This window comes from Delphinapterus leucas, chromosome 1 (genome assembly GCF_059928025.1).
Source record: "Delphinapterus leucas isolate spDelLeu-1000000601 "Yukka" chromosome 1, BTC_Dleu_Yukka2, whole genome shotgun sequence".
Classification (NCBI taxonomy): Eukaryota; Metazoa; Chordata; class Mammalia; order Artiodactyla; family Monodontidae; genus Delphinapterus; species Delphinapterus leucas.
The window spans coordinates 153,109,754-153,125,584 of record NC_143129.1 but is presented as its reverse complement, the minus strand read 5'-3'; the positions used below and the strand labels follow the sequence as shown (position 1 = coordinate 153,125,584).

Sequence of the window (15,831 nt, the reverse complement as noted above, 5' to 3'; positions counted from 1 at the left end):
CTAAAGCTCAATGTTGTCCAGAAGGTAAGGAAACTGGGATAGGAAACACTGTTGAGCTCTTGGCCCAACTTTTTCAAAGGGTAATTAATTGATCACATCTAGCAAAAATTTTAATTGCTCCAACAATTCCACCTCTAGGAATTTATCTTACAAGTATACTCAATTTGGGTGAGCAAAAATTCACATAAAAGGACATCTACTTCACCGGTGTATGTGAATCTAAATACCCACCAATAAAAACTTGCTAAATATTTATGGTATAGGGCTTCTCTGGTGGCGCAGTGTTTAAGAATGCCCCTGCCAATGAAGGGGACACGGGTTTGAGCTCTGGTCCAGGAAGATCCCACATGCCGCGGAGCAGCTAAGCCCGTGTTTCCACAACTACTGAGACTGTGCTCTAGAGCCCGCGGGCCACAACTTCTGAGCCCACGCACCACAACTACTAAAGCCCACACGCCTAGAGCCCGTGCTCCACAGCAAGAGAAGCCACAGCGATGAGAAGCCCGCGCACCGCAACGAAGAGTAGCCCCTGCTTGCCCCAACTAGAGAAAGCCCAGGCGCAGCAACGAAGACCCAACACAGCCAAAAATAAATATTTTTAAAATTTATGGCTTTATTCATAGATTGGAATACTATATAGCATTAAAAAGAATGAATTAAACTTTATGCACTGACATGAGAACATACTAAAAATATACCATTAAATGAAAACATCGAGCTTTAAAATCCCATTTGTGTAAAAGAAAATTTTGTATATTAATAGAAAATGTCTAGAAGCATTAATAATAAATGGTACTGAGGGAGAAAAGGGTGATTTTTATTTTTTAGTGCACATACTTATGTCATATTTGAAGTTTTTTCAACCAACAGGCTACATTTATATATAAAAATAATTTTTAAATAAAAATCATAAATCAATTATTATGACTGATGATTATAAAGTAGAATAAATGACATAAAGTCAGTGACACTTGGGGCTTGGGTTGTCAAGAAGGAAGTCTCATTAACAATATCCACAGGTCCCAAGTAAGTTCTAGTTTAGAAGGGCAAAGGAAAGGGAAGAGACTGACTAAAGTAAGAGTGAAGGCACAGCAGTAACTGTGCTGGAAAGGACCATAAAGTTCCAGGAAGGCAGAGTCCAGGTCATATTCTTCCCTGTGCTCAAGCACCTAACAGTGCCTAGCAAATAGTTTGCTCACTCAGTAAATAATTGTTGAGTGAAAAGAAAGTGAGGGAGAATGCCTGGTCGCTGTAACATCACAGCAGAGTTTTAAAGACATGCTGCTTCAACCAAAATTACTAATGTGGAAATTTCAGAGTTTCTCCAAGAGGTGGTTTCTGGACCACTGGTTTTCTCTAAGTGCATCCAGAGACACGGTGGGGACTTGAGAAAGGAAAGAACCCAAGGAAATATCTAGGTAGTACGGAAAATAGGATGCAGGTTCCAATGACTAGCTGAAACTTACCTCTGGCTTGGGAATAAATAGGGAGCGAAATAACAGAGTAGTTAAAAGAGCTTTGAAGTGAGATGGTGTGGGTTCAAATCCCACCTCCACTCTTTACTAGGCAAGCATTAGTTTCCCTCTCTGTAAAATAGGATAATAGTGTCCACAAAGTAAGGTTGTTGGAAAGACTGAATGAAATAATGAATGTAAAGTTCACAGCACAGTGACTGGTACATAGTAAGAGTTCAAAAAATGTAAGCCATTTTCATAATTATAACTTAGAAGTGGACCAGGTAAGAATCCAATTTGGTCACAGGTGGCTGGGCAGAAGCTGGTTTCTATGTATGCCTAACTCTCCCCTCCATTCCCCATCCTTTGTCCCTACCTCCACCCTCTGCTTTGTAAAAGTGGGACATTTAACTTTATTCATCTGTCAGTTTCTTTACTATGAAACTAACTATCTAATACAGAAGAGAATGAGGGGAGGAATGTGGGACAGGTAAAAGTCTAAAGAATAATGAACATAAGTAACACAGAGTGCTGGAAGACTGAATCTGGACTCCTGAATGTTTCTGGCCAGCACAGTATAGCGTCTATAAGCTATGCAGATAGAGCATCTGAGAGTTGCAGTTAACATCACAAACTAGTTGGGTAAAAGATAGGAAGCTGTACTAGAGCAAAAGAAATCCGGGCAAGATAAATGAGAAAACAATCAATCTAGGGGAGATGCAGTTATAGAGGTATCTTCTTTATTCTTATTAAAGACATTTTATTTTATTTTATTTTTTTGGTAATAATTTTTTTATTGAAGTACAGCTGATTTACAATGTTGTATTACTTTCAGATGTACAGTAAAGTGATTCATATATATACATATACTTTTTCAGATTCATTTCCCTTAGAGTTTATTACAAAATACTGAGTATAGTTCCCTGCACCATATAGTAGGTCCTTCTTGGTTTTATATTTTATATTTAGTAGTGTGTATATATTAATCCCAAACTCCTTCTCCCACACCCTTCTCTTTTGGTAATCATAAGATTATTTTCTATGTCTGTGGGTCTATTTCTATTTTTGTATATAAGTTCATTTGTATCATTTTTTTTCACATTCCACATATAAGCGATATCATATGACAGTTGTATTTCTCTGTCTTCATTTAGTATGATAATCTCTAGGTCCATCCATGTTGCTGCAAATGGCATTATTTCATTCTTTTTTACGGCTGAGTAATATTCCATTGTGTATATATACCACATCTTCTTTACTGTAGAGGTATCTTAAAAATAGGTCACTGTTCTCTAAGTGTTCATACAACTCCCCAATCACTGGAATTATGACAGTCAGTATTCCATTCATTTATTCAACAACTATTTATTGAATGGCCACTATTTGTAAGGCATTAGGGACAGGACAGTGAATAAAACAAAGTCCCTTCTCTCACAGAATTTTCATTCTAGGAGTAATTCTGTTGGAAAGCAATTGTAATAAAAGGTTAAGTAGGTGTTTTGCAGAATGTGGTTAAATTGTATGCATAAATAGCTGTTTCTAGGGACTTCCTTGGTGGCGTAGTGGTTAAGAATCTGCCTGCCAATGCAGGGGTGACAGGTTCAATCCCTGGTCCAGGAAGATCCCACATGCTGCGGAGCAACTAAGCCCATGTGCCACAACTACTGAGCCTGCGCTCTAGAGCCCATGTGCTGCAAATACTGAGCCCACACACCGCAGCTACTAAACCCTGCGCACTCTAGGGCCCGCATGCCACAACTACTGAGCCCACGTGCTGCAACCACTGAAGCCCACGCGCCTAGAACCCATGCTCCACAACAAGAGAAGCCACCACAATGAGAAGCCTGTGCACTGCAACAAAGAGTAGCCCCTGCTCACTGCAACTAGAGAAAGCCCGCGTGCATCAACGAAGACCTAATGCAGCCAAAAATAAATAAAAACTTTTTAAAAATAGCAGTTTCTAGTGAACCTCTTACAGAAAGGATGCTTCTCTGAGATTAAATGGTATTCCTACCTAAGGATAATTCTATTCTCATTATCCCTCCATAGCAAAAAGAGGTAAAGTAAAATACAATAAGCTACGTTTCTTCCTTCACTACAGCTTTCTAAACTATAATGGGCACTAACAGTGGTTAATAACTATGGCCTACTACTCGTTTTCATAAAGTTTTATTGGAACAGACATGGTATTTTCTATGGCTGCTTTTGTGCTACAACAGCAGAGTTGAATAGTTGTGACAGAGACTGTATGGCTTGCAAAGAGTAAAACATTTACTATCTAGTCCTTTACAGAAAGAGTTTGCTCACCTTTACACTAGAGCAGAGAAATCTATCCATATCCACCTAGGGGAACTTAAAACAAGTTACTTAACCTTTATAAATCTCCATTTCCTTATCTGAAAAAAAATGGACCTGAAAATAACACTACCTTAAAGGACTGTTAGGAGGGTTAAATGGATATTTCAGGGACAATGTTTAGCAATGTCTAGCCTATGATCAAATAAAGGTTAATTGTTTTTTATTTTGTTATTATTGATTCTAAATTATGCCATCCCTTACATGGCTATTAGAGTTACCTTTTCAAAACACAAAATATGTCATTTCCTTCTTTATAAATCTTCAATGGTTCCCTTCTGCCTATAGAATAATGTCAAAATTCCTTACCACAGCACTTGAAACTTTCCATGATTTGCTCCAGTTTATCTTTGGAAGCTCACACTTTCCCATGAGCCTTATTCTTCACTCATCTCTCCCTTACTTCTGGTGCTATCCTACAAATATATTTAAATTTACCCATCTTAAAAAATGCTTCCCTTGTCCCTCTCCCTAAAATATGATCCTAATACACTCTTTGCACTTGTAACCAAACTTTAAGGTTACATACACTATCTACATATCTTTAACCTTCCTTCGTTGCTAAACTCATTATAACCTGCCTTCTGCCCACATTACTCTCTTGTAACTTTCCTTACTCTGGAAGATTCAGAGTTTTATTTATCTCTGTATTTCTAGCACCTAGTATAGTACCTTGCACACAGTAAGGAAGCTCTCAGTAAAGACTTGTTGAAAGGCATGAATGATTTTTTTTTTTTTCGGTACGCGGGCCTCTCACTGTTGTGGCCTCTCCCGTTGTGGAGCACAGGCTCCGGACGTGCAGGCTCAGCAGCCATGGCTCACGGGCCTAGCCACTCTGCGGCATGTGGGATCTTCCCAGACCGGGGCACAAACCCGTGTCCCCTGCATCGGCAGGCGGACCCTCAACCACTGCGCCACCAGGGGAGCCCCGCATTAATGATTTTTATGACCTGGAAACTTAAGTTAAAGCTCTTCCCTGAGCTGGAAGACTTCATTTACTTACTGAAAATTATCCTTCTAGGATCAGCTAAAATTTCATCTTCTCTACAATGATCTCCAAGATGCCCTCAGTAAACATCAGTACTCTTTCTCTCTTTTCCTGCCCCCCAGTACTCCTAACATCCTTCTTTGAAAGATTGCTCATTAGCATAAGTGAAGTAGTCCAGGGTGTGGAGTCAGACTACTTGGATTTGAATCCTGGCTCTGCCACTTACTGATGACCTCTCTGTATTTCAGAGTTTTCCACATGCAAAATGGTAATGTTAATATTACCTAACCTATATGGTTATTGTGAAGATAAAATGAGACAACTTGAGCTCCTGGAACATAATAAGCACTAGAGAATGTTAGCTATTCTTCTCTTAACCTTTCTGGCTTCTTCTCCAGACTGGAATATAAGAAAGGTTTTTAAGAGTACAGATCTCATCTAATTTATTTCTATATACAGTGCCTGACATACAATGCTTTGCACGTAAGATGCTAAACAAGCATTTCTTGAATGAAAAAGCAGTAATCACCAAATTAGCTTCACAATGTAAACTCGTTTTATAAGAAAGAACATTTAGAGGCAGGTACAAGGCTGGAAAGCCAAGAGGTGTTTACTTTATTTAATCAAATATTTATATAGAAGCTAGGCAATAGGATTCTACTAGCAAAACAATGGCTACATTCTAGTTATGGATCTCCTAGAAGCTGAAAGTATTTGGTTTGGGTGTGATACACCCTTGCTTCCCTTCCCCCCAGACCCACCGTCACTATGACCACATCATCCACAGAGATGTCACAGGTGACACATTCAGGCAGGCACTGGCTTCATGTGACAGTCTTCCCCACTTCCTACTCTCATCGCCGCATCACAGTGGTGTCGCACAATTCTACCTCTATGTGAAACTTTTCTGCCAGGCCTCCTCACCCTCACTTCCTCCCCACCACCACCATGTCGAAAATGGTGTTACAGAGCTGGCAAGTTGAGACAGGCATTAGCTTTATATTGGAAGAAGAGCTTGAGCAGAGTTAATCATTCCAGTTGCTATAAACAGAATATACTTTAAAAGGGAAATATTACTCATCCTTAACAGGGAAGAGATTTATGCCTAGAAAAGCATTTAATATCAACAATAAGTTTTTACGGAAATTTTTATTGCTTCTTTAATGAAAATCTAAACTGTGGCTGAGGCTTAAAATCACTTTTGGTAAGAGACAGGATCTAAAAAAAGTTACATTCTGATTGATTCTTATTCTCCACTACCACCACCCAAAATCATGCAAGGTAAAATTACTTAGCTTGGGAAGGGAGCACTTTCTTAATGGATATGCTTGAGAGTGAGTGATTAGATTACTCAACTTTGTTATTTTTAATTTCAGATTACACACACATTCACGTTGCTTTTGATTTTTTTAGACCAGTGCTTCCTAAATTTTAATGTGGAAACAGATCACCCAGAAATCATGTAAACTGCAGACTTAGATTCTATAGGTCAGGGGGCACTTGAAATTCTGAATTTCTAAAAAGCTCCCAGGTGATGCTAATGCTGCTTGGTCTATGGACTTATATGTTGAGTGGCAAGGCTCAGTGTAGACCAAGGATAGCTAGCTGATCACTACTCTAAAGTTAGTAAGACTACAACAGGAAACTCCCAACTCTGATACTACTGGTAAACTAGACTTTGACCAGAGACTTTGGCTCCCTCTAAGTAGAAGTATTTTTGACCGAGCATGCTTCTGAATTACCAAGGCACTCCATCAACACCACACTGCTATAGCATCATCATTTTCTACCTTTAACTGTTTTATAATATGCCTTATATCTCCCCTACTAGACTATAAGCTTCTTAATAGAATTCCCTTGCCTGGCATATGACAGTATATAAACACTTGCGGGATAATTTAAAACACAACTCTGACCACTCAAAAATTACTGAGTGCCACTGTGTGCCAGGCACTGGTAATGATCATAATAATTATGATAACAACTAACTCAAAGTGCGCTTACCATCTAGGCATTGCTCTAAGTACTTTATGTTATATTCACTGTTGTAATAAATTTATTTATTTATTTATTTATGGCTGTGTTGGGTCTTTGTTGCTGCACGTGGGCTTTCTCTAGCTGTGGCGAGCGGTGGCTACTCTTTGCCTCTGTGCGCTCTCTTCTCATTGTGGTGGTTTCTCTTGCTATGGAGCACGGGCTCTAGGTGCGCGGACTTCAGTAGCTGTGGCACACAGGCTCAGTAGTTGTGGCGCACAGGCTTAGTTGCTCCGTGGCATGTGGGATCTTCCCGGACCAGGGCTCGAATCCACGTCCCCTGCATTGGCAGGCGTATTCTTAACCACTGTGCCACCAGGTAAGTCCTACGTTGTATTCATTTAATTCTAACGATAACCCAACGAAGTAACACTTTTATTAACCTAATCATATAGATGAAGAAACGGGCTCAGAGAAATTAAGTAACTTGCCCAAAGTCATAACAGCTAATAAGTGGCAGAGCCAGGAGTCAAACCTAAACAGTGGGTTCCAAAGTCTGTGCTCTCTTTTTTTTTTGGCCGCACCACGTGTCACGCGGGATCTTAGTTCCCCGAACGGGGCAAACCCGCACCCTGCAATGGAAGCGTGGAGTTTTAACCACTGGACTGCTAGGGAATTCCCAAAGTCTGTGCTTTTTTTTTTTTTTCCCCAAAGTCTGTGCTCTTAACCACAATGCTATATTACCTCTCCATATAGTTATAAAAAGGATATAAAAATGATTAAGACACAACCCCTCCACTTAAGAAGCTATTGGCTACTCAAAAAATTGTTGTGGCAGCTCACAGTCCCTGATCAAAGTCCAAATTCTTTAGCGTGTTATTCAAGAGTCTGAATGATCTGACCCCAACCTCTCTTACCTTATCTATTACATCGACCTGCATTCTCTACATTTCAGTTATATAACCTGCCTCTCCTAAATATGTCCTGAATTCTCCCATTTCCACTTGCATTTTGTTGCTAGAATGAGTCTACCTTTCTAATCAAAATTAATCTTTCTCTTCCCTATACACTCATATCACTCCATTTAAACTTCTATTGTAACACTTATCAGGCCTGCCTTCTACATGTTTTAGCTACGTCCACCTCTTCCACTCAGTCAGAGGATTCTTGAGGGCAGGGATGTTACGTATGGAAGGGAATGGCTACTTGTTCACTTCCTTTTTTCCTCCTGAAGTAGACTACATTTCCTAGTTGGTTAAGACCATAAAACTGAGTTCTGGCCAGCGGTATAGGGGCAGAAGTGATTATTTCCAGGCCTGTCCCATTAAAAACCTCAACACTGTCCTCCATACTTTATTCCTTCATCTGCCAGCAGATGCAGAAGACCCAGTAGAGGAAACTGAGGCCCTGTCCTAGGTTAAAAAGAGCTCCCCTTCAACCTCCATGCAACATGCATTGGACTGGAACATGAGTAAGAAACAAGCTTTTGTGTCTCTATATATACCTTAAATACTGCCTTGTTCATAGTTACTGCTCAGTAAATATTTACTGAATTCAATTAAAAGTTAAAATTCTTATTCCAGGGCTTCCCTGGTGGCACAGTGGTTGAGAGTCCGCCTGCCGATGCAGGGGACACGGGTTCGTGCCCCGGTCCGGGAAGATCCCACATGCCGCGGAGCGGCTGGGCCCGTGAGCCATGGCCGCTGAGCCTGCGCGTCCGGAGCCTGTTGCCTGTTGCTCAGCAATGGGAGAGGCCACAACAGTGAGAGGCCCGCATGCCGCCAAAAAAAACCTTATTCCAAGGCAGGACCTTTCAAGGCCCTACTATTAGCCAGCAGTCTCCAAAACTGGGGAATGAGCAAGACTGAAGAATGGAAAGAAAATTAGAATTTTTACTTTTTTTTTAATATGAAAAAGAGAAATTAAGTTTTACTAATATTTAATAAGGGTTGATCGTAGCACCTGGGGATGTGCTCAAAAATATTTTCCTAATGGGATACTATGGAAGACAGAAGATATCCAAAGATGTCCATGTTCTAATCCCTAGAACCTGTGAATATGTTATGTTAGTAGGCAAGTAGAATAAATTAAACTGCAGATGGAATTAAGACTGCTAATCAGCTCACTTTAAATTAGGGAGATTATCCTGGATTAGCAAAGTGGGTGTAATGTAATCACAAGAGGTATTCAAAGGTGGAAGAGGGAGGCAGAAGAGTCAGTATCAGAGGGATACAATGTGAAAAAGACTTAACTGGCCTTGGCTGGCTTTGAAGATGGAAGGGGACTACAAGCCAAGGAATGCAAAACAGACTCTAGAAGCTGAAGAAAGTAAGAAAATAGATTCTCCCCTAGAGCCTCCAGAAAGGAACATAGCCCTCCTTGAATTTAGCCCAGTAAGACCCATCAGACTTCTGACCTACAGAACTGTAAGATAATACTTTTATGTTGTTTTAAGCCATTAGGTTTGTGGCAATTTGCTACAGCAGCCATAGAAAACAAATAATACATAATCAAAAAAATTTATGGGTCACTATTCTATGTTATAATGCTCAAAGATCTAGGATAGACTTTGGGATTTGACTCTTTCTAAACAAGCATAAGGAAAATAATAATGTTATTATGTTCCTTCGTGGCATTTACATCCAGTGGGTCAAATATTTATTGAACTCTTAGTTATGTATAAAGCTCACAGTTAAACATTAAAGTTTATATGTTATGCCTTCTCAAAAGTTTATTACCTAAACAGAAGAATGAGGGAGAGGTGTGATTATAGTCTAAAACATATCTATCTATCTTCATTCTGAAAAACAAAACACTGACTTTACTGTCAGACTTGGACCTCTTCAATTCTGCATAACAGGACCTAGTAAGAGGTCTGTGGCCATTGTATCAAAGCTGTCAAGAAAATTACTACTTATTGCTCACCTACAATATACCTGGAAACTGTGCTAGGTGTTTTATAGGTACTACCTGAGATGAAATTACCCCCATTTTATCATCTAGGAAAATGAGGTTCAGAGTATTTAAGTGACTTGACAAAGATTACAGAAGGTACTGGAATCTGGATCTATTAGGCTCCAAAGCCTATGCTTTGTTCTGTGACAATCAGTATGGAAGAAAAAGGCCAGTGGTTCAATAATAATTTCATTTTGATTCATAAAAAACTATCTATCTGTAAACTAATGAAAGTCTTACTGGTTAGCTTTAAAAGTCTTTCTACTGCCAACTTTGAGCAATAAAAGCACCATCCATATTGTAAGAGTTCTTCTGACCTGTACTGGTCTTTCCAGAAAAATGTCTGACTCCAAAGTTTGATAAAAAAACAATTAAGAGGCCTGAAATAAACCTACAGTAAAATATTAAAATGTGGGGCTTCCCTGGTGGCGCAGTGGTTGAGAATCCGCCTGCCAACGCAGGGGACACAGGTTCGAGCCCTGGTCCAGGAAGATCCCACGTGTCACGGAGCAACTAAACCCGTGTGCCACAACTACTAAGCCTGAGCTCTAGAGCCTGCGAGCCACAACTACTGAGTCCGTGTACTACAACTAACGAAGCCCACGCACCTAGAGCCTGTGCTCCGCAACAAGAGAAGCCACCGCAATGAGAAGCTTGCGCACCACAATGAAGAGTAGCCCCTGCTCGCCACAACTAGAGAAAGCCTGCGTGCAGCAACAAAGACCGAACGCAGCCATAAATAAATTAATTAATTAATTAATTAAAAGATAATAATAAAAAAATAAAATGAACTGCTTTGCATCTTACTCCCAAATAAAGCAAAGATACCAATGCTCTCTTAGACTAGAAAAAATTACCAATAATCAAAAAGGAGAAGAGAGGGAAATGGCTCAGAACTCAAGGCCCAAAAGAGCTATGAATGTTAGATCCATAAAGAAAGGAGTACTATCCTTGGGTAAGGCTTGCTGCAGTTCAAACGTGTTTTAGAGGTATTACATCATGGAAAACTGGTTGTGCGAGGTCATAGATACGAAAACTCATAAGGAAAACTCAGCTGAACAGACATTAACCACCAGAGCCTCACATCAGGTGACACTAAGCAGAGCTGGTTCAGTCTGGCTTTCTCTTTTCTCTCCATGTTGTTTTTTTTTTTTTTTTCCAGTACGAGGGCCTCTCACTGTCACTGTTGTGGCCTCTCCCGTTGTGGAGCACAGGCTCCGGACGCGCAGGCTCAGCGGCCATGGCTCACGGACGGGCCCAGCTGCTCCGCGGCATGTGGGATCTCCCCGGACCGGGGCAAAAACCCGTGTCCCCTGCATGGGCAGGCGGACTCTCAACCACTGCGCCACCAGGGAAGCCCTCTCCATGGTTTCTATAGTCCAATTTTAAGATAGCTAAAGGCAGAATAAACATTCCGCAGCCATCACTAGATCATGTCAATAGCACTATATATAATAACAAAAGGACAAATCAAGTGCATGGTCAAATTTTACTTTTTCTTAGTGAAACAATACAAATATATAAAAAGTTTAAATCAGATCTGCTTGCTTATAAATATTAAACCAGTTTAATAAATATAAAAACATCCTAGATTTCTGAGAGAAAAATATCCTCTATCTTGAATAACAACTGAAAGTAAAATGAGACTAAGAATGAATTCATTCTGTATTTTCTTTATTTCATAGAAAATTTTAAACCACATTGCTCAAAACTGCCATGCAAGCAGCAAAATACCAAGTCTCCTGACAAAGGTAAAACTATTAATACATATATGTGCAGTGACTTTAAATGTTCCCCAAATGCTTTTCTTTTTTTAAATCCAGGAAGTTCAGGAGAACTAAAATCCACAAATCCAAGTATATAGATTGTCTCCCCAAGCACTGAAAAAGCTTCTTCTCCCTTCCCAAATTTATCCTTTAGTCTACAATTACTCATAAACTCACACCAAAATAGCAAAATATAAACACAAACTTCAAATTATGTGAGCATACTTCTGAAACACTCTCCCAATGATTTATTTCTTCCCGAATTCAATACAACAGGCAGGTATCAAGTAAATACTCAGTGCAAGGTTTGTACTCTCCATAGATAAACAGAACACTTAAATTTTTTTTTTTACGGCCTGTCACATATATACTAAGCACAGTGCCAGGCAATGAGGATCAAGTGGGGGCCATAGAAATAAACATGATGGTTCTTTCTTTAAGGAGTTCACAAATAATGATAATAGTAGATAACATTTACTGAGCACTTATAATGTGTCAGACACTGTTCTAAATACTTTATAGGAACTACCTCATTTAATCCTTATGAAGACATTATGTAATAGGTACTACTACTATCTCCTCCGTTTTACAGATAAAACTGAAGACAGATTAAGTGGCTTCCCCCAGGTCACACAACTAGCAAATGGCAGTCAGGACTGGATCCTTAACTCTTTTTGTTTTGCTTAATACGTTATCTGTTTATTGTTGTTTGGATCCTTAACTCTTAAGCTTTATGCTATACAGCCTTATTATATGATGCTTCAGATGATTATAATAATAGCAGCATCAATAATAAAAATAACACCTAAGATTTAGTGCCTTGCATTGTGATAAGTTCTTTTTTTTAAAAATAAATTTATTTACTTTATTTTTGACTGTGCTGGGTCTTCGTTGCTGTGTGCAGGCTTTCTCTAGTTGCGGTGAGCGGGGACTACTCTTCCCTGTGGTGAGGTGGCTTCTCTTGTGGAGCACGGCTGTAGGCGCACGTGCTTCAGTAGTTGTGGTGTGCGGGCTCTAGAGGGCAGGCTCAGTAGCTGTGGCGCACGGGCTTAGCTGCTCTAGCAGCATGTGGGATCTTCCCCGACCAGAGCTTGAACCTGTGTGCTCTGCACTGTCAGGCAGATTCTTAACCACTGCACCACCAGGGAAGTCCCATGATAAGTTCTTTATGTATGTTATTTCATTTAATCCTCCCAGTGAAACCGAGCAGGACCTTGTGGGGCTCCTTGGCACAGAAGCCTTTCAAACAGCTGCTAATCTGGGAAGGGAGGGGATGCAGAGACAAGGGAGGAGCAGTCAAGAAACAAAGTGCAGGGGACTTCCCCGGTGGTCCAGTGGTAAAGAATCATGCAGGGGACACAGGTTTGATCTCTGGTTGGGGAACTAAATTCCCACATGCCGCAGAGCAACTAAGCCTGCACGCCTCAACTAGAGAGCCCATGTACCGCAACTAAGACCCAATGCAGCCAAATATAAAAAATAAATAAAAATAAAAAAACAAGATATTCGTTAAAAAAAAGAAAAGAAAAGAAACAAAGTCTAGTGTTGCTGCCTGAGAACCAGATGGTCCTGCTGCGACAATGTCGTCTCAGTACAGCAGCCGCCGGCCCCAGACAACAACTGTGAGGAAGGTGAACAGTCTCTGCCCCAACCAGCCGGCCTCAGCAGTTCCTGGGTGGAGCTCCCCATGAACAGCAGCAAGGCCAATGACAATGGCAATGGGAAAAATGGGGGGCTAGAACATGTACCCTCCTCATCCTCTATCCACAATGGAGATATGGAAAAGATTCTTTTGGATGCACAACATGAATCTGGACAGAGTAGTTCAAGAGGCAGTTCTCACTGAGATAGTCCTTCCCCACAAGAAGTTGGGCAGATCATGTTTGATGTGGAAATGCACACCAGCAGGGACCATAGCTCTCAGACAGAAAAAGAAATTGCAGAAGAAGAGAAAGAAGTGAATTCTTTGAAGAAAATCGTAGACTGGGTATCTGACTGGCTCAGTAGACCTGAAAACGTTCCACCTAAGGAGTTCCACTTCAGGCACCCTAAACATTCCATTTCCTTAAGCATGAGGAAAAGTGGAGCTATGAAAAAAGGGGGGATTTTCTCTGAAGAATTTCTTAAGGTGTTCATTCCATCTCTCTTCCTCTCCCATGTTTTGGCTTTGGGGATAGGCATCTACACTGGAAAATGACTAAGCACACCTTCTGCCAGTACCTACTGAGGGAAAAGAAGAGCCCCTGGGAAAGAGTGTGACTTGTGAAGTGGTGTACTGTCACAGTAGTTTATTTGAACTTGAGACCATTGTAAGCATGACCCAACCTACAACCTATTTTTACATATCCAAGTTCCAGTAACTCTCAAATCCAGTATTTTTTTCAAACTCTGTTGAGGCATTTTACTAACCTCATTCCCTTTTTGGCCCGTAAAACACTTTAGAATTTCCTAACAGAGTTTACTGTTGTTTAGATATTTGCAAGGGCTTCTTTTCTGCAAATGCCACCAGCAGATTATTTTTAATTTTGTCAACAATGCTGTTGTCTCCTTTTAGTACCATCAGACTTAGACCTGCATCATTCATGGTATAAATTTTACTCTTGCAAGATAACTCCCATCATTCTCTTAAAATGAGACCAGGTTAGCAATTGATATAAAAGCTTTATTGTTTTGTTTTTCAAGACAAAGGCAAGCTTCTCTAAGCTTGAATTTACAGTTATTAAAAAAGAAAACAAAAACAAACAAACAAAATAAGACACTAGAAAAAATACCCTGGGCAATAAAAAATTATTTTAAACCAAAAAAAGAGAGAAAAACAAAGTGCAGCCTTGGGGCAGGGCCCTGGTTCCACCTCAAGGGATACACATAACAATATCTTTGAGCTCTTCTACAGAACTAAAACCCCCAACAAATGGAAGACTTAGCATTCTTCATTCCAGAGAAGATCACAGTTCGATTAACTTCAAGAAGCTCATCAGGAGACCACCTAGGCCAGATTAAAGGCATGCAGGCCCTGTACACACCCTGATCCTTATCAGCAACCCCACCCTTGAACCACTGCTATAAAACTCCTCATCAAATCTCCCCAGGTTGGGACACACAGTTTTTCAGGGCACAAGCCTGCTATGTCCCCCTTTGCCTGGCAAAGCAATAAAGCTATTCCTTTTCACTTCACCCAAAACTCTGTCTCCGAGATTCGATTTGGCACCAGTGCAGAGAGGCCAAGTTTTCGGCATCACCATCAACCTGGTACAGTAGTACTATTATTATTCTCTACTTCACAGATGAGAAAACTGAGATTACAGAGGTTATATAACTTACCTAAGGTCCCCTAACTACTAAGAGACACAACCATCCTGAACCTCTCCTCTGAATTCCAGACTTGTTTACCCAACTGTCAACTTGATATCTCCTGATCTCCCATCCCCAAACCTGTCCCCTATTCAGTCTTCCCCAATGTAGTTACTGGCAATTCAATTCTCCCAGTCATTCAAGTCAAAAACCTAAATAATAGTCATTCTAGATTCCTGCTTCCTTGTGCTAATATCCCACACCCAATCCATTAGGAAATTCTATTGCCTCTACTTTCAAAAATATCCAGAATCCAATTACTTCTTTCCACCTACACTGCTACCCATAGTCCAAGCTCTCTCTAGATGACTGCAATTGCCTCCTAACTTAATTTTCCTCAGTTATAATTTACAAAGCTTCAAATAGGTATATAATGAAAATAGAACCCAGGGCTGCCCATATCACCACTGAATCCTACTCCCCTGAGTAAGTAACAATTCTTTTACTGTTTCTTCTATTTACCAACACAGCTCTAGCTAACATACTTATACTGCTATTTCTGACCTTCTACTGACTTTCCAGTGTGGAAGCTGAGGGTTCCACCCTCTTAAATTACTTCCTTCCAAATACTGGGTAAAAGACAATTTTGGGTAAAATCAATATTTAGGAGGAACAAAAACTCAGCATTTGCATTATTATGACTGATTATAATCACTACTAAGCCAAGTAATATATTATGAATACATTTTATTTCTTGCACAATTTTTAATGTTTTGCCTAATTTTTCATTTGCTTAGTTACTATATGCCTACCATTAATTCTTCCCAAAGTCTCCAACAGAATTGTAAAATTCTTCTGAATATGAATGTCCACCATGTCAAACACATCTGGAAATCCATGAATTCTTTCCTTAAACTCCACTCCCCAATATTTCTCCTAGAGTTCTTGATCCTCCCACTCCAGTTTGGACTGCTTATTCTCTAGACTGTTATCCAGCAGTCACCCTGGGTCTTGCTATCACCCTTCTTTCCAGATCTTACACCTTCCT

At 40.2% G+C, this 15,831-nt stretch overlaps 1 protein-coding gene and 1 pseudogene across 4 annotated transcripts in view; one reads left to right on the top strand and one right to left on the bottom strand.

Moving 5' to 3' along the window:
• TESK2 (testis associated actin remodelling kinase 2) overlaps positions 1-15,831 on the bottom strand; it is a 130,231-nt gene that overhangs the window by 39,795 nt on the left and 74,605 nt on the right. The gene's annotated exons all lie outside the window — the stretch shown is intronic.
• LOC149750765 (BCL2/adenovirus E1B 19 kDa protein-interacting protein 3-like pseudogene) lies at positions 11,847-13,726 on the top strand (annotated as a pseudogene).